The following is a 23,961-nucleotide window of genomic DNA, read 5'->3' on the forward strand; positions in this document are numbered from 1 at the left end:
CCTGTTTGAGATCGAATTAATGCTAGATGTTTTGCTATAAATTACACACATGGCATCTGAGGACTATTTCTCATTTTTCTCAGTTATTTTTCTCTATTTCCAGATTCAATCAAAGGCTCGTTCACGTTCGCACATGTGCACTCTTCAAAAACGGTGCTTTAAATCTCTTGACAAACTAAAAGACGTAAATTACATTAGTATGTATTCTAAATAAAAGATACAGATTGCACTGAATGTCAGCTTGCTTAATTTGCTCAAGATAAGGATTTATTAAGTCCACATGTCATGCAAACAAGAAACTACTCTTCTAACCACAGGTCGACGCTGTCGTTCCAAACACACACTTTGCGATGCTGTTTGCGAATGTTCGTTAGAACGATGGTTTTGCAAACAGCATCGCAAAGTTGTGTGGTTGAACGACAGCTCTCGAGCTGTGGTAAGAAGCATAGTTTCTAGTTTGCATGACATGTGGACTTAATAAATCCTTTCGGGAAACACAGACTCGTTGAACTATGATGATAACGACGAAACTTGCGACCATAGCACACTGTGCTCTGATTGGTCGGCTGGATCAGTGTGTTGTGATTGGTCAAGCGCTTCGAGTGTGTTTCGGAAATGTCCCGCCCCTTACCATAACCGCCAGTTTAACACACTACTAACTAAGTCAACCAGGCCCCGCCCCTTTATTCAGCGTATTAATTATTCAAATGAGGAACATTGTGACTTGTTCATTCTCGGAAGAAACTCAAGACTACAATGGAGGCGTTTCAGGAGTTCAGAAACAGTGACACTGATATAGTGAATAACTCCCGGTGAAGGAACTATGGAACAATTTCATTCACAAACAGCAACATTACACACTACAGGACCCCTTTAATATTAATGTAGCATCAAAATCTGAATTCATATCCCTCAGAAGAGTTTCTTCTCCATTGCTTAATGAATTTCTCGGTCTTAATTGCACATTGCCTCTTAAGCTGTTGGCAGATCCTTTCACCCATCCAAAGACATTTCTGGCAAACTGTTCACGTTCACAATTTCTTTTAAAATTGGCACAAGCCATGTTACGCTGCGCTGCGTTTGACCCCTGTTGTTAAAGAGCAGTAAAAGATACGGATGCACATACACTAATTGTCTATAATTAATTGATCCTGTTGGTTGCGTCTAAATCCTGATGTGCAGACAAAATGAATCCGATTGACGGAAGGAAAGTCGTTCCAGATCCTCAGCCAGAAATGTGTCTGGCGCAACTTTTCCAATAAAATATTGATGGCAAAATGTGACAAAACACGTTCATATATTTAAATGTCTGAATTATTTAATTCGGAGTGTTTTACCAAAAAAATATTATGGCGATGTGGTTTTACAACATTAGAACAGAAGATTTTCACTAGCAGCCACAGATGTGTCAAACTTATTAATGTCTATTATGGTCGAGGAGCCTTTTCTCAGCCTGAAGACATGATTCTGCATTAGTCTGTATTGGTTGAGATCAGCTTTGACCTTGAAAACACGCAGAGAGCTTTGCATTATGCTTCTAGTCAGAGTAATGACACATTTGCTCATTTGATGTTAATAAATGTGTAAATGTGTGGTTTGTAATGCTGCGGTGTGAGACTGGCTGTCATCGACACAGCGTGAGCCTCAATCCGAATTAAACATTAAACTTTCATCTGATTCGATTAGCTGGAAGCCGTCTGGAGAAAAGCTGCTCCTGCGTTATTCGAAAATACGTTGATGTTTGCCATTATTTCCAGAGGCCTCATGAATAAAACTCTGAAAAGCATGTCATACAAATGTTTGAGTTACAAAACCACATGTCAGATTCTACACCAGTTAGCAAAGATTATACATGCACCTCCTATACATACAACACTATACATACAATTTGCATATGCATATAACTATACAGACACGTGATACTACAGTGTTAACATTATACGGATGATACCATTCAAAATATTTTTGTAAAAAAATAATGCAAAGATGCATTAAATTGATCACAGCTGATGGTAAATACATTTATAATGCCACAAAAGATTTTTATTTCAAATAAATGCTGTTCTTGTGAACTTTCTATTCATCAAAGTATGATGAAACACCAAATGTAACACGGTTTCCACAGAAATATCAATCAGCACAACCGTTTTCAACATTTATAATAAGAGATATTTCTTGAGCCGATGTAATGATGATGCTGAACATTTTGCTTTGATCACACAGGAATAAATTACATGCCAAAATATATTAAAATAAAAATTTGTTATTTTACATCGTAATATTTCACAATATTACTGTTTTCACAGTATTTTTGAACAAATAAATGCAGCCTTGGTGAGCAGAAGAGACTTATTTCAAAAACATAAAAAAATTAAACTGACCTCAAACATCTGAACAATATAGTGTAAACTGTTTGCTCCAAATAAGAGTTAAAGGGGTGGTGTAATGCCCTTTTCACAAGATGTAAAATAAGTCTATGTTTTCCCCAGAGTGTGTATGTGAAGTTTTAGCTCAAAATACCCCACAGATATTTTTATATAGCATGTTAAAATTGTAAATTGTTGAGGGTGAGCAAAAACGCACCGTTTTGTGTCTGTTACTTTAAATGCAAATGAGCTGCTGCTCCCGGCACAGGGGGCGGAGCTTCAACAGCTTGTGCCCTTTTACCTCACACAGACATGCACTGGATATTTCAAAAACGTTTAGCCTTTTTATGAGCAAACCGAAGTCAGAAAGATGGAGAGACTCGAGAAGAAGTGACAACATGTAGACAACATTTCTGAATGGTTAGTTGATGAATTTATGTAGCTCATGTGTAGTTATCTTCTAGTCATTGATTAGCATATTCTGTCTTGATAATCTATAAATCGTGTTAAGGGGGCGGGGTTTATGTAAATATTAGGGTTGGTGATGTCACTAACCCGGGAGGAATGTGGTGTAGTCTCTACCAGCCGTTTGTTGTAGTCCTTAAAAAGCAATTTCTTTAAAAGCAAATATCTCCCTTTGCTTTGAACGTTGAGCGTTGTAACTTTGCAGATGTTGTTTATGCTCAAACAGCAACATTACACACTAACTAAAGTTAGAAAAGTCAAATCATATTCAACCACTCCTTTAAAATAACCTTAGGCTACTGCATTTGCAAAAGTGAAGACAATGTCAATCCATTAAGGATTGAACCTCAAGACTTGTATTCTGATATTTTTGCGTATGCATAGGTCAAATCGGATGTTTTTTCCAGGAATACACTGATCCTGAACCGAACGGTTTGACATTGTCTTCACCTTGAGTTAATCCGTGAGCGCTGAAGGTGAAATGACTGGTATAATCACAATCCCTGCATTAATCGAGGCTCTGGAGAGCATGAGAGAGAGCGATTATCTGAGCTGGATGTGTTTGGTGAATACAGAGTAGATACTTTCATCACTTTATCCACCACAGTGATTAACACGACTGATAGAAAGATCAAGACTTTGCTCTCAGGGGTTAGTCTTCTCTGAATTGCTTCTACATTCCTTTTAATCAGTTATTTTTGTTTACCAAGTCACTACTGCTCATAATAGGGTTATTGATCTGAACAAACTCTAACCACAAAACCATATGCTACTCAAAATATATTCCTCAAATCTGTTGCATGACGAACAACACTGAAGCATCACAGCCATATAGTAACTAGAATATCATGTGACTTCTGAACTAAAACAAATATGAAATCCAAATAGAGGTTTAGCAGACTTGTGGCTTTTGGTATCCTGATACGAGTGTGATGTTAATATAAAAGGTTTCTTTTTTCTTTTCTTTTTCAATTACACAAAAAGTAACGTGTTTATCTCTTCAATCGCTTGAATAAATTGCACAAATCAAGCTCGCTCCAGACGAAATTACAAAGAAGCAAAGTGCATAATTGTCCGGATGAGAAGCATTTACTAAAATGCAAAGTAAGCACAATTAAACTTGTTATAGTTGCTGATTATTATTAATGAGCAACTCAGAACAATATTTATTCATTAGTGGTGTTTACTAAGGCTACAATCACTATTGCTTATTCTCGGAGTTAGTGATTCAAACAAACCCACTCAAGCAACGATTAAGAACCACCCAGAATATAAATGGACCAAAATGTAGAAACAAAAATATTGAGTGTTTATTGAACGTTAATAAAGTCACATCGAAAAAACTATTTACTACCCTACAGTAAAATGTCCAGTGAAAATGTCATTTCTAGCCAGTTTCAGATTTCCCATCAGGCAAAACACTGGATGTTGTTGTTGTTGTTGTTTTTTTGTTGTTGTTTTTATAATCTTTGGCAGTTTTCTGACTAATGCATTTGTACAATTTACTCTTAAAGAATTTCTTATGTTGGCTTGACAACATATCCATAAAATCTCTGGTTTTAAAGCTACTGTACATCCACTAAACTCAAAACAGCACTTGAGCTGTTACATTGCTTTGCTAACTTTTCATGCTTTATTTTTCTAACTGATCCGACTTATGATCTTCCCTTATGATATTGATTTCATCCATCCCCAGTACAGACCTACAACATTCAAACTTCAAGTCTATGGGCCCTATCTTGCACCAAGCGCAATTGACTTAGTACACCGACGCAGGTTTCATTCCTATTTTGCACCCGACGCACAGCGGACTTTTCCCTTCACAGACGCACATCGGTAAATTAGGGAATGAACTTGCGCTCCCGGGGGCGGTTCAGCGAAAAGAGGAGGAGTGTTCCGGCGCAAACGTTCCCTGGTGCTATTTTGCAGTTTCAGAAAACAATTCCGCCACTGACCAGGAGAAACCTAGTCTAAAGTCAGTGGCGCGTTATTCAGATGCTATTTTAAGGACGCATGCTTGGCCATAATGTAGCGTGTGCACAACACACATACACTTTGCTTCTCTCATCTACACAGACGCAGCAGTCGCCATTTTTGTAAACCATACATAATTACAAGGAAAAATATTACCACACGAGGGAAATCATTGTGGTGTCCATGAAGATGTGAAAAAATAGGCATAAATCTAGCTTACACATTTACCCAAATTATTATACGCCTGTTTAACCGAAGCTAATTTGGGTGTGTTTCTCCATCCCCATACAATGTCACTTCTCTGTGTTTTACGGCCCTGAGGAGAACGTCGGTCTCCTCGGCTGTGAACCGCTCCTGGCGTGCGCCTGGCAAATCCGCCATTATAATAGCAATCCGCCATGGAACAAGCGCGCCTGCTCTTAAAGGGAATGTGAGATGACACTCTGATTGGTTTATTTCACGTTACGCCCAAACCACACCTATGAGTAATGAAGCTACTTCAGACCAACCAGGTATAACAGCAACAGCGCCCGAGATCCGCCCACAAAGTTACTTGCGTTTCGCGCTTGATACTTGCGTTTCAGAACGTTAAAATAGGGCCCTAACTGTCAGACAAAGTTAACAAACTCATGACAAACTATTGTAGTTGTAGTTCTCTTACGAGAGGTCTCTCGTACTGCGTAAGATATCTTACGCTAGGGGAAAATCCTTTTTCCGCGAGATATTGAAGCCAAAAATTATCCTTAATTTTGTAATAATGCAAAACGCGTTGCGGCAGCATGCAGACATAGGCGAGGCAGCTCGCGCGCCTATTGGCTGCTCTGCGGCAACTGCTCTGCGGCAACTGCAGCAGCCTATCGAGCGAGGCCTGGCGTGACGCCAGACCCAATCAGGGCACTTCACGCCCGCTGCGTCACGTCCCGCCGAAATGGGCGTGGTCTAGGCCTATAAATACCGCTCGCAGGCAGCTATTATCTGATTTTTCATCCTTCAAGCGAAGCACACGCATCGCTGGAGCTGGATAAGAAGCCGCGCCGTCTGAAAGAGAGCACCTTCAGCGGGACGAGTCACCGAAGTCGCTGGCCACGCCGCCTTCCTTGCCTTCCTGCTGCGCTATCCGGCGTTATATCCTTTCTCTGCTACTGTGTTTATGTATGTGTGTGTGCTCGCCGCCGCGACACACACTCCCATTGCACATTGCACTCCCATTGCACTTTTTCAAGACGCCCCTTTTCCTGATCACGTAGCTCTCGCACTCGCTGACGGCGACTGCCCTCACTGCGAGTTAGTTACTGCCTATGGTGACTCTGAGGACTCACCTGGCATCCTTCTCCGAGACTGCTCCTCCGTGACGCGGGGATAAGCATGTGACGCTCTTATATGCTCGTGCATCCGAAAACCTTTGTGTTCCCCCCTGTGGCTCAGTGGCGGAATCATTGGTTTTCCTCACGAGAGACCGGAGTTCGAATCCCGGTCTAGCGGCAGTTAAAATTATGCCGCCAATGCTTCGCTCTGTCAGTTCCCTGAAAAGCGACTGCAGATGTGCATTTTGCAGCCAACGAGCGCGTTGCACAACCCGCTCGCCTGCACCCAAACACCGTTTCTATGGTTTCCGTGCGTCACTGGCGAAAGGAGAAAAGAGCGTTTCTGGTCCCCCCGCGGACGGACTGACCTCCTCTTTCTCGTACATTTCTCATTCCCCTCTGAAGTTCGGGCGACTGGAAATGTCAGTATTGCAGTGAGCAAGCCTGTTGTAATACACGCATGCCTGCAAACAAACGCCAGCACGTTGACGCTCTCTTATAATACTCGCGCTAACTGAGTTACAATGTGTCTCCCCCTGTGGCCCAGTGGCAGACTCTCAGGTTTTTGCACGCGAGAGACCCGCGTTCGATCCCCGGGTCTACCGGCAGATAAAATTATGCCGTCAATGCTCGCTCTGTCAGTTCCCTGAAAAGGCGACTGCAGATGTGTATTTTGCAGCCAACGAGCGCGTTATATCAACCCGCTCGCCTGCACCCAAACACCGTTTCTATGGTGTCCCGTGCGTCACTGGCGTAAGGAAAAAAAAAGGGAGTTTTTCTGGTCCCGCTGCGGACGGACCAACCTCTTTTTTCCTATACATTTCCCACTCCCCTCTGGAATTCAGGCGACTGGAAATGTCAATATTGCAGTGAACAAGCCTGTTGTAATGCACGCAGGCCTGCAATAAACGCCAGCATGTTGACGCTCTCTGTTTCTATGGCAACTTCTCGCTCGTTCAGTTCCAGTAAATGTGACTGTTCCAGTGTATCCTGCAGTAAACAAGTCGGTTCTGTCACCCGCTTGCCTGCACACAAACGCCGTTTTTACGGCTACCCAGATAAATCCCAAAAGTGTGAATTTTTCTGGTGTCCCGGCCACGGCCGATGGTGCTTTATGTGTAGAAAGAATGCCCACTGCCCAGTGCCCATCTCTACACACAAGCACAGCCCGTCACACAGGGCTCGCGCACATGAATCGACTCAGATCGATTGCGCTTCAAACATGGTGAATGTGCCCACTAACACCACGTTATGCATGTCTCACGGTTTCTGTAAAAACGAAACCAACGTGCATTCGCTTCACTCAAGCGAACGATGCTTTCAGTGTGGTAAATGTGCCCGCTGTCCCGCGCCCACATCCACACATAGACATGACAGTTCCTACGGGAACCGCCCAGCCCTCCCCCTCGCGGTTGACCACCGCAGAGGAGTCGAGCGCGGGCAATCTGCCCGCTGTTATCAGCGCGCCCCATGCCTCAAATGTCACGAGCGCGACGCTTGTGTTACAGCACTCCGAAGCCTCCCCATCGCTGAGCGAGCGGAGCGCGCTTCGTATTCAACACCTAGCTATTCATGCGGACGCATGGGCAAAGCTGCCCGGGGTTTCGAAGTGGGTGCTGAACATTATAAAAAGAGGCTATTCGCTACAGTTTCGCCGACGCCCTCGCCGCTATGTGGCGCGCGTCGAGACCACGGTAAAAACAGAAGTAGCACATTTACTTCGAGCCGAAGTGGCGAAACTATTGAGCAAAGGGGCCATAGAGCCTCTCTCTCAAGTTCAGAGCGAAGGAGGGCTATACAGCAGATACTTCCTGGTACCGAAAAAAGACGGGGGTCTCAGACCCATACTAGATCTAAGGCAACTGAACAAAGTGCTTGTGAAGCGACAGTTCAGGATGCTCACGACCAGACAAATCCTTGTGCAGATTCGCCAAGGAGATTGGTTTGTGTCAATAGATCTGAAAGACGTGTATTTTTCAAATACAAATAGCGTCACGTCGCAGGCGATATTTGAGATTCGCCTTCGGGGGCCAGGCATATCAGTACACAGTCCTGCCGTTCGGTTTGTCCCTGGCACCCCGTACATTTACGAAGTGCATGGATGCGGCGCTCGCACCCCTCAGAATGAGAGGCATGCGAGTACTGAACTATTTGGACGATTGGCTGATTCTAGCGCAATCTCGCGCAGTGCTCATAGAACACACAACCATTTTACTCGATCACCTCGAGGATTTGGGTCTCAGTGTCAATTGGGCGAAGAGCTCTCTGTCACCCAGTCAGAAGATATCTTTCCTGGGCACAGAATTGGACTCGCTGTCCATGATAGCGCGACTATCACCACAGCGCGCGGTAGACATTCAACGCACAGCGAACTCGTTTCGCTGCGGCGCGTCTGTCCCGCTCAAGAAATTTCAGAAGATGCTAGGTCTCATGGCCTCAGCATCATCAGTGCTCCAGCTGGGCCTGCTCCGCATGCGCCCGCTGCAGTTTTGGCTGAAAGCGCGAGTCCCACGCAGAGCGTGGGCATCCGGTTCGCTTCGCCTCAGGGTCAATCAGAAGTGCGTCACAACTCTGAAACCTTGGAGAGCGAACGACTGGTACCAATCAGGTGTAAGCCTGGGGACTTCCTCGAGGGTGAGAGTGGTGTCCACGGACGCGTCCACCTCGGGATGGGGAGCGCTGCTCGAGGGCAGACCGTTCTTCGGCCAGTGGTCGGAACAGGAAAAGCTCCTGCACATAAACTGCCTCGAAATGACCCACAGACAGTCCAACTGCTGTGGAAGAAATTCGGCAGAGCGGAAGTAGACCTGTTTGCGTCTCAAGAAAACGCTCACTGTCCGGAATTTTTCTCCAAGAGCAGGAACGCGCTGGCCCATGTGTGGCCCCGCCGCCCGCTCTATGCTTTTCCCCCCGTCTCTCTCCTGCCTCAGGTGATAGAACGGATCAGGGAAGAAGGATGCTCAGTATTGCTAGTGGCACCGTTCTGGAAAAACCAACCTTGGTTCCCAGTCGTGATGTAGTTAGCAAGTACTGCCCCGTGGCCAGTACCAGTGAGGAGAGACCTCCTCTCACAGGCCCACGGCTCGATCTGGCATCCTCACCCGGAACTATGGTCCCTTCATGTCTGGGCCATCAACGGGTACATGTTGGACTCCCTAAAGGAGTATTAAACACGATCACGCAGGCTAGAGCTCCGTCTACGAGACGGCTCTACTCCTCGAAATGGTCAGTGTTTTCGGGCTGGTGCACAGCCCGTGGTGTGTCACCCACAGACTGTGGTGTGACGGAGGTGTTTTCCTTCCTACAAGAGCTGTTGGATGAGGGCAGGGCCCCCTCCACGCTCAAAGTTTATGTGGCGGCTATAGCAGCGTTCTCAGGAACAACGCTTGGTCAGTCAATAGGAAGGAACGATTTAGTCATCCGCTTCCTTAGAGGGGCTAAGAGACTGAATCCTCCCAGACCTCCCTCAGTCCCCGTATGGGACCTTTCTACGGTTCTGGAAGCCATGAAAGGTGCGCCATTTGAGCCTTTACAGTCAATTGATTTGAAACACCTGTCTTTCAAGACGGTGTTTTTGCTGGCTCTCGCTTCAGTGAAGCGCATAGGGGATCTACACGCGCTCTCTGTGAGTGCGGCGTGCATGGAGTTTGGGCCTAATGACTCAAAAGTTATACTCAAACCTAAGCACGGTTATGTTCCAAAATCCCTCAACACACCGTTTAGGGCGCAGGTTATCTCCCTGTCAGCCCTACCGGTCCCTGATGAGGAAAGAGACGCGAGCCTCCTTTGCCCAGTCAGGGCATTACGAGCTTATGTGTCTCGCTCGTCTGTTTTCAGACAGACGGAGCAGCTCTTTGTTTCATTTAGCGGGCGTTCTAAGGGACTAGCCGCGTCGAAACAGAGCCTATCCAGATGGATAGTTGATGCTATAGCGCTGGCATACGCCTCCAAGGGCATGCAGTGCCCGTTGGGTGTCAGAGCGCACTCCACGAGAGGCATGGCCTCTTCGTGGGCCTGGTCAAGTGGGATTGCCTTGCAAGATATTTGTATGGCGGCAGGCTGGGCCTCCCCGTCTACATTTATAAGGTTTTATAACCTAGAGGTTCCCGCCCTGCAGGCCAGGCTGCTGTCGGTCTAAGTTTACCAGTATTATCTGACCTGATGCTATCAGCTCAGAATGCTGCGTCTACTGAGCACAGCTCAATGTTCGACAGTAAAAAGTAGCAGCACGAGATGTGCCTGGGCAGACTGTGTAAGACCCACATTCCCCCATCAGTTCAGGCCGTACCCCGCCCTGTCTGTATGAAATTCGCGTCTCAGCGACGCTGCCATATGTGGAAGAGTGCGGCTTCGCCCCTCCCTCTTCCCGGACTCCCTGTGAGTTCCCTGAGTGATTGTGCACTATATGTACCCCGGGCTTTCGCCCTTGGGTCTTTGGTGTCAGATCTCAGCATGCACGGCGTTTTGCATTGGGTCCCCTAGCGTAAGATATCTTACGCAGTACGAGAGACCTCTCGTAAGAGAACGTACTCGGTTACTAACGTAACCTCGGTTCTCTCTAGAAGAGGGAACGAGTACTGCGTATCTTGCCGTGCATGCAAACGCTCTGGTTGCTTCGATGATGAAAAACCAGATAATAGCTGCCTGCGAGCGGTATTTATAGGCCTAGACCACGCCCATTTCGGCGGGACGTGACGCAGCGGGCGTGAAGTGCCCTGATTGGGTCTGGCGTCACGCCAGGCCTCGCTCGATAGGCTGCTGCAGTTGCCGCAGAGCAGCCAATAGGCGCGCGAGCTGCCTCGCCTATGTCTGCATGCTGCCGCAACGCGTTTTGCATTATTACAAAATTAAGGATAATTTTTGGCTTCAATATCTCGCGGAAAAAGGATTTTCCCCTAGCGTAAGATATCTTACGCAGTACTCGTTCCCTCTTCTAGAGAGAACCGAGGTTACGTTAGTAACCGAGTACGTTTTTTTTGTGAAGATCAGTTTTCTTTTACTCAGCACAACAGACGATTATTTACTGTGAGTCTGTTGATTTTCTCTGCTAGTTCGAAAGGGAAAAGTGTAGGTATAATACTGGAGATGCAGATTAAAAAAAAGTTTGCAATAGCCGAAGATTGTTCAGTACAGAATAATAAAATCACACCTACATTTCTGTTTTATGAATTACAGAAGGAGATGAAAAGTGGATATTGACATTTAAGATTAAAGACTGTGGATAAGCCTGGAAAAGAACATTTATTGTCCTGAGGGTGAACAGTGCTCATCATTAAATAAATGAACAACATTACGTGCCTAACAAATCAATGTGCTCACTGTGCTGCTGATATACGAATTCACATTCAGTCATTTTTATTGATCAGTATTCAGTTTTTTATTACACATCCTTTTCATCCGTTTCATCATCAACAATTTACCAAAATAACAAAAGTAATGTTCAGTAGAAGAGTATAATAAAATCAGCAATAACCACTGAAATAAACGTGGCATTTTCAAATAAATACAAGCACAAATATATACATATGTGTGTGTTTGTGTGTGTGTGTGCGTCCGTCCGTGCGTGCGCGCGTGCGTGTTAGAAAAAGAATGCACACCAAGGTAGTAATGTGGCCATAATGTGAAGCATTATTTTTCAATAATTCAACAGCTTATTACGATTATAATATACGGTCACCGTACTGTGTGTGTGTTAAAAGCGGGAGAAAGAGAGTGTGCTTTCTGTACATAATAAAACGTAATTTTCTCGCAAAAAAACATTTGTTGTTTTTATTCTATTGTTTACTTATTTTCTTGGTCAGTGTCGTTGTGGGTTTTGGTTCTTCTGCTGTTGTCGGCTGTAACGACCTTTGAAATCACTGAAATCATTTGGCGAAGTGATATGTAATGTGGTCAAAACCTGCCTGGAACTACTTTAGTCGTGCGTTTCCCTGAAATCAATTGCACACCTTAGAACGTTCATCAACCAATCAGATTCAAGCATTCAACAGCCCCGTAAATATATATACAGGGCTTGACATTAACTTTTTTGCTCACCAGCCACTGTGGCTAGTGGTTTCCCAGAGTTACTATAGCCACTCAGCATTTTCACAATTTTGACATTTTGACACCATGGGGGAAAACAGCCATATAGATATTTTTATGAATGACTTCTTTATAGACTGAAAACTGTATATTATATCAAATTCAACTTATCAACAAATTCGTGTTAATATCAAGCCGTGTGTGTGTGTGTGTGTGTGTGTGTGTGTGTGTGTGTGTGTGTGTGTGTGTGTGTGTGTGTGTGTGTGTGTGTGTGTGTGTGTGTGTGTGTGTGTGTGTGTGTGTGTGTGTGTGTGTGTGTGCGTTCTATCATATACACACATACAGTATATTCTCAATACATAAAACTCTATCATCGTAAGGCCTTTTTAACTATAGCAGGGAAGCAGAATAACTGGATGTTCATTAATTAATTGCCTATCTAAGACAGGATATTTTTGTACGTTTGATGTTCTTCTGCCTGTTACTCTCTGAACTCTCACGCCGCTTGTTTTTCTCAGGAGTTTTGAGTGACAGGAGGGAGGAATCGCACTTATTCTCTTCACTTTGAGGATGAATTATTTATACATACAAGCTTTGATCCCTTTTATCCTTCTTTGTGCATAAAGAACACATTTGGATTGACATTTTAATAGAAATGTTGTTTAGAACAAATCAACTTGCTCAAAGGGAGAAAGACATTTCTGTGAAATGAAATCATCACGCAAGATATGTGCCTCCTGAAAATGAAAGTTGGAAAATGATTGGCATTACTCTAATTCAAAACTTAAAAAAGCTAAATGTGATTGGTTGCTCAGTCAGATGGTCTCTTCCAGTTTAAGTGGGGTGGTCTTGACCAGAATAAGCTGCAAATTCAACTAAAATGTATCGATAATCATGTCTCTGTGTCCCTGGATGAATCGTTCTTATTGCATAATGCCTCATTTGTGAGGCACTTTGGATAAAAGTGTCTGTTAAATGAATAAATGTAAACGTTTATCCATTTAGCATTCGGATTTGGCTTCATGCTAATACATATTTGATTAAACACTCATATCTTTCTTTTGCCTGTAGTCAGTTTTATAGTAGTTGGTTTTTCAAGGATTATTTAAGCTATTAATTTTGCTAAAACCCCAAACTATCCCATAATGGCCAAAGAGATCAAATTGCTTTAAAGACTGTTGCATGGTTAAACGCTTTTTGTATTTCTTTTAAAGTGCTGGAGGGATGGCAGATTTTTGTAGGCCTTACTTCAGTTTGCATCACCCTGGTTCAGACAAAAACCCAACGGGATTTTGGATTATTGCAGAAAATAAGCTCTGTGACCAACATAAATGTATGATTCTTAAACATTTTGTTTATCATGATAGGGCACAAATGAAAAACATTAACACGACTAAATACAATCGCCAGAAGAAAAAGCTAAACATAAGCTAAATGAACTACACCAGAGTCGCACAACTACAATATCAACACCATTAAATGGTTAGTTCACCCAAAAATGAAAATCCTGTCAGTAATTACTCACCCTCATGTTGTTCCAACCCCGTAAGACCTTCGTTCATCTTCGGAACACAAATTAAGATATTTTTGATGAAATCTGAGAGCTGTCTCACTCCTCCATAGGCTTCTAAAACATTATAACTTGCTGGCCCAGAAAATGCATTAAAGACATCGTTAATATAGTCCAAGTGACTACAGTGGCTCAATCTTAAGTTTATAAAGCGACGAGAATACTTTTTGTGTGCAAAAAAAAATAAAATAACGACTTTATTCCACTATTCATTTCCTTCTCTCTGGGCCTCGAGTTTTTTCACGTAGTGTTTTAGCGCAGCGCTTCTGTGTTTTTGGGTGAACTAACCCTTTAAGGCTTGGGTATACTACATTTTCTGCGTTCTCACACACAGTCTTTTCTGCACAGCTTTCAAAGGCTGTGTCCCAAATCCCCCCCCCATACCCTAATTCACTATTCCCTACATTACTCCACTAATATAGTTCACTTGACGGAGTGAATGAAAACGAGTGAGTGAATTCAGACACTGAGTGCGACGGAAGGGCTGCCGCTTTTGCATACTTTGTGCTTGCTTTATAATAATAATTTGAAACTTGGCTAACTGGCAGCTCCAGTAGTAATTAAAGGATTTCTCTTGAAATCTGTCATGGAAACTATGTATAAACTTCAATTAAACAATTTAATAATTATTGCAGCTAGAGCTGCACGATTAATCATTAGAAGATCATGATCTCGATTAAAACACCCACGCGATCTCATTTCAAAATGACAACGATCCGTGTGTGTCTGTTAAAACTTTGATAAAATCACACCGGAAAACGAATCTGTGTTGGCGGTGCCACTGAGACTTCAGTTGTCATTAATAGGTATAAAACAGCTTCACAAACAGACTTTTCAACCACACAGTATCATTATTTTTGATACAAATATTCAAATGATCACAGAAGTACTGGAATAAAAGTTAAAGGAGTAGTTCACTTCAGAATTAATATTTCCTGATAATTTACTCACCCCCACGTCGTCCAAGATGTTCATGTCTTTCTTTCTTCAGTCGAAAAGAAATAATGGTTTGAGGAAAACTTCAATAGGATCCAACGGTTTGAAGGTCCAAATTACAGTTTCAGTGCAGCTTCAAAGTCTCTACAGGATCCCAGCCGAGGAATAAGAGTCTTATCAAGCCAAACCATCATTTTCTAAAACAAAACAAAAAACATTTATATACTTTTTAACCACAAATACTCATCTTGCACTAGCTCTGCAATGCGCCACGCATAACATAATCAAGTTGAAAGGTCACTGTCTCTATTTGAAACAAAAAAAATCATGATTCTCAATTTATCCAGCTGTACTGTATGATATTACACTGTAGCCACATTGGACCAGCGCGGATTGGATTCAGCTCCAGGCGCCATCTTCTGGTCAGACACTGAACTTCATTCTGCTTGCGACTTTCATAGTGTATTATGGGTATTCTCTTACCGTACATCGGTTGTACACTCACTGTTGCGATGCATTGTGGGACTAAATGAGTGCACTTGATAACGTCCACTATGATTTCGGACACCACTAGATTTGGCTGTCCCCTCAAATAGTGCCCTGTTTAAGGGTATAGGGGACAATATCGGACACAGATAAAGTATAATCAACCGCAGATGAGCACGGATGGACTTGTTCGACACACGACGCAGTGCAAGTGCTTTTTTATACCAAATGTGAGAGGGCAGCACTGAGCCGTGTCATTTACAAGACATTCACTCGGAAGGATAGAAGAAGAAAAGTAGGGGATCCGCTGAAATGTTGAGTCCCAGCGAAGTGATGAGGCCCAGCTTAGGAACCCAGTAATATGCCTGATTTGGAATAGTCTGCAAGAGAGGGATTATACACAACGAGGCAGTTAAAGTGACTCGTGAGTAGATGAGTTTACCTGTTCGGTGTGATCATGTTTAATGTTCCGACAACCTCTGTTGTCTCATTTAGACACTTGATAGTAACCAGCTTCTTAAAGACAAGTAAAAGCTGCAAACAAAATTTCAGGCATTTAACAAAAAAACAGGATGATGGAACCAGTAATGCTGAATCATATTAAGGTTTTCATCCCTGCAAAACTCTTTTACTACTTTGCTAGGGTTGTTGCTTACTGGTTTACCCTTAAAGTATTCATGAAACTGAGGTTGCGATAATCTTTTTTTCCCTATTGTGACGTATATCTGAGTGAAACAGCTTCTCGAACAAAAAAAACAATATAAGGCGGGACTTGATTTTGTGGAATTGGGGAATGATTGAATGGTTGTTGTTATCATCATCAGAGAAGAGAAGAGATGAGCTGCAAGAGGGATAGGGAGTTATTTTGATTAAAGATTACGAGGCACTTGAATTAAAAAATCTGTGCACAGATAAATCATTTATAATAAATACTGCAATTTTACATAAAATTACAAATTTACATATTTCATGGTGACTTGGTGATTTATCATCCACCAGGTGAAAATCAAATGCTCTGGCGTGAATTACATGCCAAAGTGGTTTAATGGTTCGATCAGACCACCAATTTGAGCAAAAGTAACAGTGATGCATGCCCTACTTTAGCATGTAACAACAACCCTCAACTAGTATGTGTGAATTATCTGAATTAGCCTCCTTTTGAAGTGACTTCAGGTCAATGTTGAGAAGTGACTTCACATGATTTTAATAACAGCTCAGTATGAATGCCCAGCAGTGGTGGGTTTTTGTCATTTAATTTCATGGCCCAACTCATCTAGTTTCTTTAAGATGACCGAATAAGAATAAGCCATGAATAATTACACAGAACTAAATGAGAGCAACCTAGTGTACCAGCATTTTCATGACCTTGCTTAATGCCTGTGAATTAATATACATTTAAATGTTGTTGTTGTTGTTTTTTTTGCTTTGCTGGGGTAATAAAATAACTGTCCCTCAGGTAAACAGCTGGCACGGTTGGTGTATATTTAGCTGAGAGCAAACAGACTGACTAGCACAAAACGCACAAGGGACACAAAAAATTGTTTCCCAATTAATATTTAACATGTCGTTTTACTTCATTATGCTGAGACAATGTCCATGTTATTGTGTTTACTTTTGATAATAGCTTGTAAAACAGACATCCACCATGCACATCGTGTTTTGTCAGCACGAAAAGTCAGAGAAAGAGGATGCAATATGCACAATTATAAAAGGGATGTCAGGGGACATCTGCTATGCCAGCAGAAGTGCCAGTGTAGCATCTGGAAAACATGTTAACATAATTGAGACAGCATAGTCTACTTGCTTGACAAACCTAAGACCCAGATGCATGCTGTAGACTTTGTTAATGATTAATACTTTAACGATGGCATCAGTGCCAGGTGATTCACTATAAGCTGGGCATACTTCTTGATAGTGTGATTGATTACTTTTTTGGTAAGTTTGATTCATCTCTAGCGGCCAGATGCTTTAATATGGACATAAAATCTGCTCCACAATGCGGTTTATTCTGGGCAAAAATGTATATCATTGAACTAACTATTGTGTTCGTATCCATTTACATTAAACATGATTATAACTCATGATTATAGCTAAAATAACGCTTGTACAACATGATTTCTTATGCATGTATGAATTGAAAAGTGCCCTTATTTAAAGGATTGTTATTAAATATTGTAGCTATCGAGCCAATCAAAATCCATGTGAAATTATCTCATATCTAATAAAAGGAAATTATGTGCCTACAATTATTGCCTACATTGTTTCCATTGTAACTTATCACCTTCACCTGTCCCTTGTTAGCCCTTGTGTCTTTTGTCGGTCATTGTCTTGTAAGCTGTTGTGTTCCTGGTTCCCCATTGTTTGTGTGTTTTGAATGAACTGATGCTGCATCTGAACGCTCACCTCTCCTCTTCCCTGCTAAACACACCTCTCTAAGACTGTATGAGCTCACTTCCATTCTGTGGCTGCTGTTCGGAAACTGCAGGCGCTGCGGTTCTTGCTGCATGACAGATGATTCAGACTACAAAAATACATTAATACAGCATACTGTAAGTAATGAATAATTGAAGACAGTCTGTTGAATCATTAGAACATAATGCACACACAAGGTGTACCACCTCGGTGTGCATCATTTTCTAATAATTCAATGGAACAGAGTCAATTATTACACTTATACTACGGTTACCACACCTCAAGACATAGTTCAGATGTTGTATTTCAAGACATTTATCAGGTTTTTGTCACTAAAACACTGTGTAGGACTAGTTTCTTACACATCTCATCCCATCCTTCATTGCTAATTAATTTCATTTTAGAGCTAGTAACTTCAGCTTCAGCCATTGATAGCAGACTAATGCAGTTATAGAGAGAGAGAGAGAGAGAGAGAGAGAGAGAGAGAGAGAGAGAGAGAGAGAGAGAGATTAAGCATGTATGAATAACCTGAGCCTGTGTGTCTCTCAACAGTGTTCGGCAGCAGCGTCTCTGCTAATAGTGAAACCGTAAGTTTATCTGCTTCAAGAACAGCGCCGTTATAACTCGCTAGTGAGAAATGTCATGTTGAACTATTTTACTGATAAAATCGTCAGAGCAGCGCTGACAACACGTTTCTATGCGAGTGTGTGTCCGTACTGTTTGTGTGTGTGTGTGTGTGTGTGTGTGTGTGTGTGTGTGTGTGTGTGTGTGTGTGTGTGTGTGTGTGTGTGTGTGTGTGTGTGTGTGTGTGTGTGTGTGTGTGTGTGTGTGTGTGTGTGTGTGTGTGTGTGTGTGTGTGTGTGTGTGTGTGTGTGTGTGTGTGTGTGTGTGTGTGTGTGTGCTTTCCGTACACAAAACGTAATTTTGTGGCAAAAACATGGAAATATTTTGTCGTTTTTATCCCGTTGTTTACTATATTTATTTGTTCGGTCAGTGTCGTTGTGGGTTTTGGTTCTTCTGCTGTTGTCGGCTGTAAGGACGTTTGAAATCACTGAAATCGTTTGGCGAAGTGATATGGAACTGTAATGCGGTCAAAAACTGCCTGGAACTACTTTATCCGTGCGTTTCCCTGAAAATAATTGCACACCTTAGAACGTTCATCAACCAATCAGATTCAAGCATTCAACAGTCCCGTAGTATAAGTAAATAATAAACAGCAATCTGCTTTTTTCAATGAATTTATCAATGGCACTGTGCATTTCTGTGATTATCGTATTCTTATTTAGAGATGTAAACTGTCAAAAATCCTCACACTCGATAGAAGGGATAAAAATCAAGTCAACTATTTGAGTCTTTGATGCACTCACTATTTAGTGTCTAAACTTTAGAATGACTTCCTTAAGAAAAATACGGTGACGAAATGTAGTGTAAACTGCAAAGTTACGGTTGTCAATAAGCCACAACTGTTTTTTCACACCAGACTACTGTTTTGCTCAGGTGAAGTCCATGTATTTTCATGAATTCACATTGCGTTTCACACACTGGTGGTCGGTCCTGTTATCTCTAATATTCAGCTCTGCTCATGAATATCTTGTTTACTTGATACCAAGTGTCTCCAATAAAACTCCAGGATATCTTCCAAATGTTTGATGCCATGAACCTCACAAACTTTGGCTCTTCCTCAGAAGCTTGCACACATGATTATGTTTACTGGTGGACTGATAAAAACCTGTGCACTATGAAATGAATTGGCACTGGTGATTTCAGCCAGCTCTGATCAAAGATTTAAACTGATTTGACGATTAATCAGATGATTTTGTGTCATTTTTCAGCACTCGATAGGCTATAGAAAAGGACAACTGACAAAATGCGTTTCTTTGAATTACATATGAAATGAATATTGCAGACTTTTGCATTATGCATTAGGGCCTTGAAAGAGGATGCATTTTATAATTCATTGTTTTAATTCAGGCAACATTAAAGATTTCTCCAGTGAATCAGTTTGTGTCTGAGAACAGCTGTGCTCAATATAATCGTGTCTTCACTTTGAAGCAAGTTATATTGAAGAGACATTAAGAAAAGTTTGAACATTTGTCTGGTTTGCAGTCGGTTGGTTTGTTACATCCATCTGCAAGGGCTTTGGCATCAACTTTGTCACAGATGTTTCTTTTAAAATTCCTTTGCCGAAATAAAAGTAGGCACAAATGAGTCAGCTGATGATTTGCTGTGAGCGTATAAAGATGTAAAAATGAATATGGATAGATATCAACATATCGTTTGATGAGAAATGGTTAGCGATTTGAAACATTGAGATCTCTTCTGAAACTCTAGAGGAGACGTATGTGAGATTACTGGGGTCGAAAGTCTCCATCTGCTCACCGTGTGTCTTGGACAAGGCCGCCTTAATGCACGGGCTTACCTGGGCTGAAGCCCAGGGGCCTCCCAAGTTCAGGGGCCTCCCATGTTCAGGTTCATGATGAGCTGAAAAGGTCATATTGTTTTAACTTGTCAGATTTTGTCGCTGTATGTCGCTAGTCGCTTGTGGGCGTTGGTAGTGCTGTCGCTCTAATGTTATTGTTATGGTGCGTTCACACCAAACGCGAATAGAGCGTCTGGCGCGAGTGATTTCAGTGTTGTAAAGACGCGTTTACGCGCGTCTAGAGGTCCCGCGGCGCGAATGAGGCGAGACTGCTCGTCTGGCCACATCTATACAAAACACCACCACAAGTGATATTATACAACTATATCATTTTAATTTGACTAGGAATTAGGCTCAAAAGAAACAGTATGCTGTTGGGAGAGTGTTTTTATATCTACCACACAGCAGTGTTCAGGGATTAAATCATTTACTAGATTAACGATCGATCAATCTACAAATTAAACTCACTCATACTGTCATCAATTACTAAAACGTCATCCGAATTTGACAAATAGGCTAATACATTTTCTTGTCCCTAATAGTCAACATAATGCACTGTAAAATGAACTGCAGCAGTGCTAAACTTGCATCATAAAACTACAACACTCGAACTATAAATGTATGAATTAAACTCACTGAGACTGTCGACAGTTTCTTTTCCATGCATCATTTTATTATATCCATGTTTGTGGTTAGTTACAGTCAAATCATATAAAACAGTGAAATCGCCCTTGAACTCTTCGGTCTTGCCGATTCACATGCAATTTCACTCGAGACGGTGACGGGAGCTGAGCTCCACTGAAAGGCTTCTTTCCTATTGGTCGTCGCTCGCGAAAATCGCTTCTCATTTGCATAAAGTTGAAATTTAGTTGCTGTGTGTGGTTGTTAAATAAAGTGTCTTGTGTTTATGTGCTCAGTGATATGTTAATAACAATATTAAAATGAAAAACAATATTTAAAAAAAACACTATAGTTAAGTGAGACTCTTTAAATTGAGGGGATGGGGGGCCTACAAAACCTCTCAGCCCCGGGGCCTAACATTAGGTTAAGGCGGCTCTGGTCTTGGAGAAGCAACTGACATAGTTAAGAGATTTGTGAGTTCTCTTTCTATAAGGGTCTTTTACAAAGAGAAACCTTTCAAGCCTTTAAGGTTTATTTTATGAATTAATTTCTATCTGTATTTCAATTGGGATGAGTCTGTCACATGTCTGACAAGTTCCACCAACAAAATTAAATAAATAAGAAATTATGTTTTTCATAAAACTAAATTAAGCTATTTTTATATTGTATATAAACATTTTGTATAAAATATATTGTATATTTTTATATTGTATTGTACATTTAAAGTTCTCATTTCTTTGATATAAAAAAAATCTACAAAAAAATCTAACTGAAATGTAAAATGTAAAAAATATGAAATTATATTTTTCATAAAACTAAATTAAGCTATTTTTATATTGTATGTAAAACAATATGTATATTTTGAATAAAATATATTGTATATTTTTATATTGTATTGTACATTTAAAGTTCTCATTTCTTTGATATAAAAAAAATCAACAAAAAAAATCTAACTGAAATGTGAAACTGGATGTAAAAAAATATGAAATTATATTTTTCATAAAACTAAATTAAGCTATTTTTATATTGTATATAAAACAATACGTATATTTTTTTGTATAAAATATATTGTATATTTTTAAATTGTATTGTACATTTAAAGTTCTCATTTCTTTGTTATAAAAAAAATCTAACTGAAATGTGAATTTGTAATTAAAATATTTGACTATTTATACATATAAGTAGTATTTGCTTTACTGAAATTAATTAACAATTATTAAAAATGACAGTATGCTTTCTAGGCATGTCACGATCATGATTGCAATAATTGCAAATAACAATTTAATGATGTTTTGTTCATGTCACTTACAGTGTAAGCCTAATGTTATTTTTTACATGGAATTATATAATATAATAATAAAAATTATAATAACATATGCCCACATGATTTACTTTAATGCAGTGAAAATATTATATTATATTACATTTCACAGAATTAAAGTAAATCATATTATAATATAATATAATATAATATAATATAATATAATATAATATAATATAATATAATATAATATAATATAATTAATATATGATGCAGTCTGATTAAACCCACAAACCTTTATTTTGTATGAAGGAAGACCTTTCACTGTCTATATGTACTGTGATAGAAATTCAAACTTCACAATTATTGTGGTTCTCTCAAATAATTGCGATTAGCTCGAATAACCGTGATCAGACGACTACTCGATCATCGCGACAGGCCTAATGCTTATGCATTTAATCATTTGGAAAACTGTTTGAAACAAAATTAGAGATTAATATTTCTCCAAAACAACAAAGCAGATACAAAAAAAAAGTACAGTGCTTTCAGTGTTTTCATATTCAAGTGATGTATCATACAGATAGTGAAAAAAAAAAAAAAAGCCCCAAGGTGATCACTAATGCATCATTCTGAGGACTATTACATTGATTTAAATCTGCCCCCGTTCTGAGCTGACAAGCATAGAAATGAGATCTATGTCTGCTATCTGTGTACTCTGCCAAATGCTAATAAGATTGTGTTGGACATGACAGAGAGCTTAACTCATCTCCTGATGGTCTGCATTAAAAACACACTCCAATTACCTGGTTTTAGTTCAACTGGTTTTTGTTGTAGTTTGTTCTTCCATTTTTCTGAATGACATTTTACTCTGGAATGAGACAAGCGGATGAGATTTGGCTTGCTGCGTGTTGTCAGGTCTTCATTATTTGTGCTTAATTTTTGTGAAATGTCAGCCCAGTGTGTTGATTAGCACTCCTGCGACCTTGGCTATCAGAAAAACGCCAGTGGCTCGGTGTGTGAATATTAAACAGGTCAGTCTAAATGGATTTCCAAACACAGTTCTACAGTCTCCCAGCTTGAATTATTAATGATGGACGTTTATTGACCTGCATAAATCCATCAAACTCATGATTAGAAATTATATTATTCTTGGCTCGACAGACGATACTTATATTTGTTTTAACATCAGGCTTGAAAAAGAGACATTATCTTAGAGTGAGGGGTGTCCAAAGTCCGAAGTTTGTCTATTACATTTAAAGGGTTAGTTCACCCAAAAATGAAAATTCTGTCAGTAATTACTCACCCTCATGTTGTTCCAACCCCGTAAGACCTTCGTTCATCTTCGGAACACAAATTAAGATATTTTAGTTTAAATCTGAGAGCTGTCTCACGCCTCCATAGGCTTCTAAGACACTATAACTTGCTGGCCCAGAAAATGTATTAAAGACATCGTTAATATAGTCCAAGTGACTACAGTGGCTCAATCTTAAGTTTATAAAGCGACGAGAATACTTTTTGTGCGCAAAAAAAACAAAAATAACGACTTTATTCCACTATTTATTTCCTTCTCTCTGGGCCTCGAGTTTTTTCACGTAGTGTTTTAGCGCAGCGCTTCTGTGTTGCACGTCACCACGTAGGCTCACTATTGGCCGACGCTGGTCATGTGTGTCATGCGTGTGACGTACAACACAGACGCTGCGCTAAAACACTACGTGAAAAAACTCGAGGCCCAGAGAGAAGGAAATAAATAGTGTTTTTTTGCACACAAAAAGTATTCTCGTCGCTTTATAAACTTAAGATTGAGCCACTGTAGTCACTTGGACTATATTAACGATGTCTTTAATGCATTTTCTGGGCCAGCAAGTTATAATGTCTTAGAAGCCTATGGAGGAGTGAGACAGCTCTCAGATTTAATCAAAAATATCTTAATTTGTGTTCCAAAGATGAACGAAGGTCTTACGGGGTTGGAACAACATGAGGGTGAGTAATTACTGACAGAATTTTCATTTTTGGGAGAACTAACCCTTTAAGGCCAGGTGAGTGAAACTAAATTTAATAACGGATGTTTGGTGCAAAAGGTCTGATACAAACCTCAAATGTCTCTGTGATTTAAACTAGTTTAA

At 40.8% G+C, this 23,961-nt stretch overlaps 1 protein-coding gene across 1 annotated transcript in view; it reads left to right on the forward strand.

Moving 5' to 3' along the window:
* tmem121ab (transmembrane protein 121Ab) overlaps window positions 1-23,961 on the forward strand; it is a 63,294-nt gene that overhangs the window by 35,373 nt on the left and 3,960 nt on the right. The gene's annotated exons all lie outside the window — the stretch shown is intronic.

This window comes from Leuciscus leuciscus, assembly GCF_965113295.1.
Source record: "Leuciscus leuciscus genome assembly, chromosome: 19".
In the NCBI taxonomy this organism is placed as follows: Eukaryota; Metazoa; Chordata; class Actinopteri; order Cypriniformes; family Leuciscidae; genus Leuciscus; species Leuciscus leuciscus.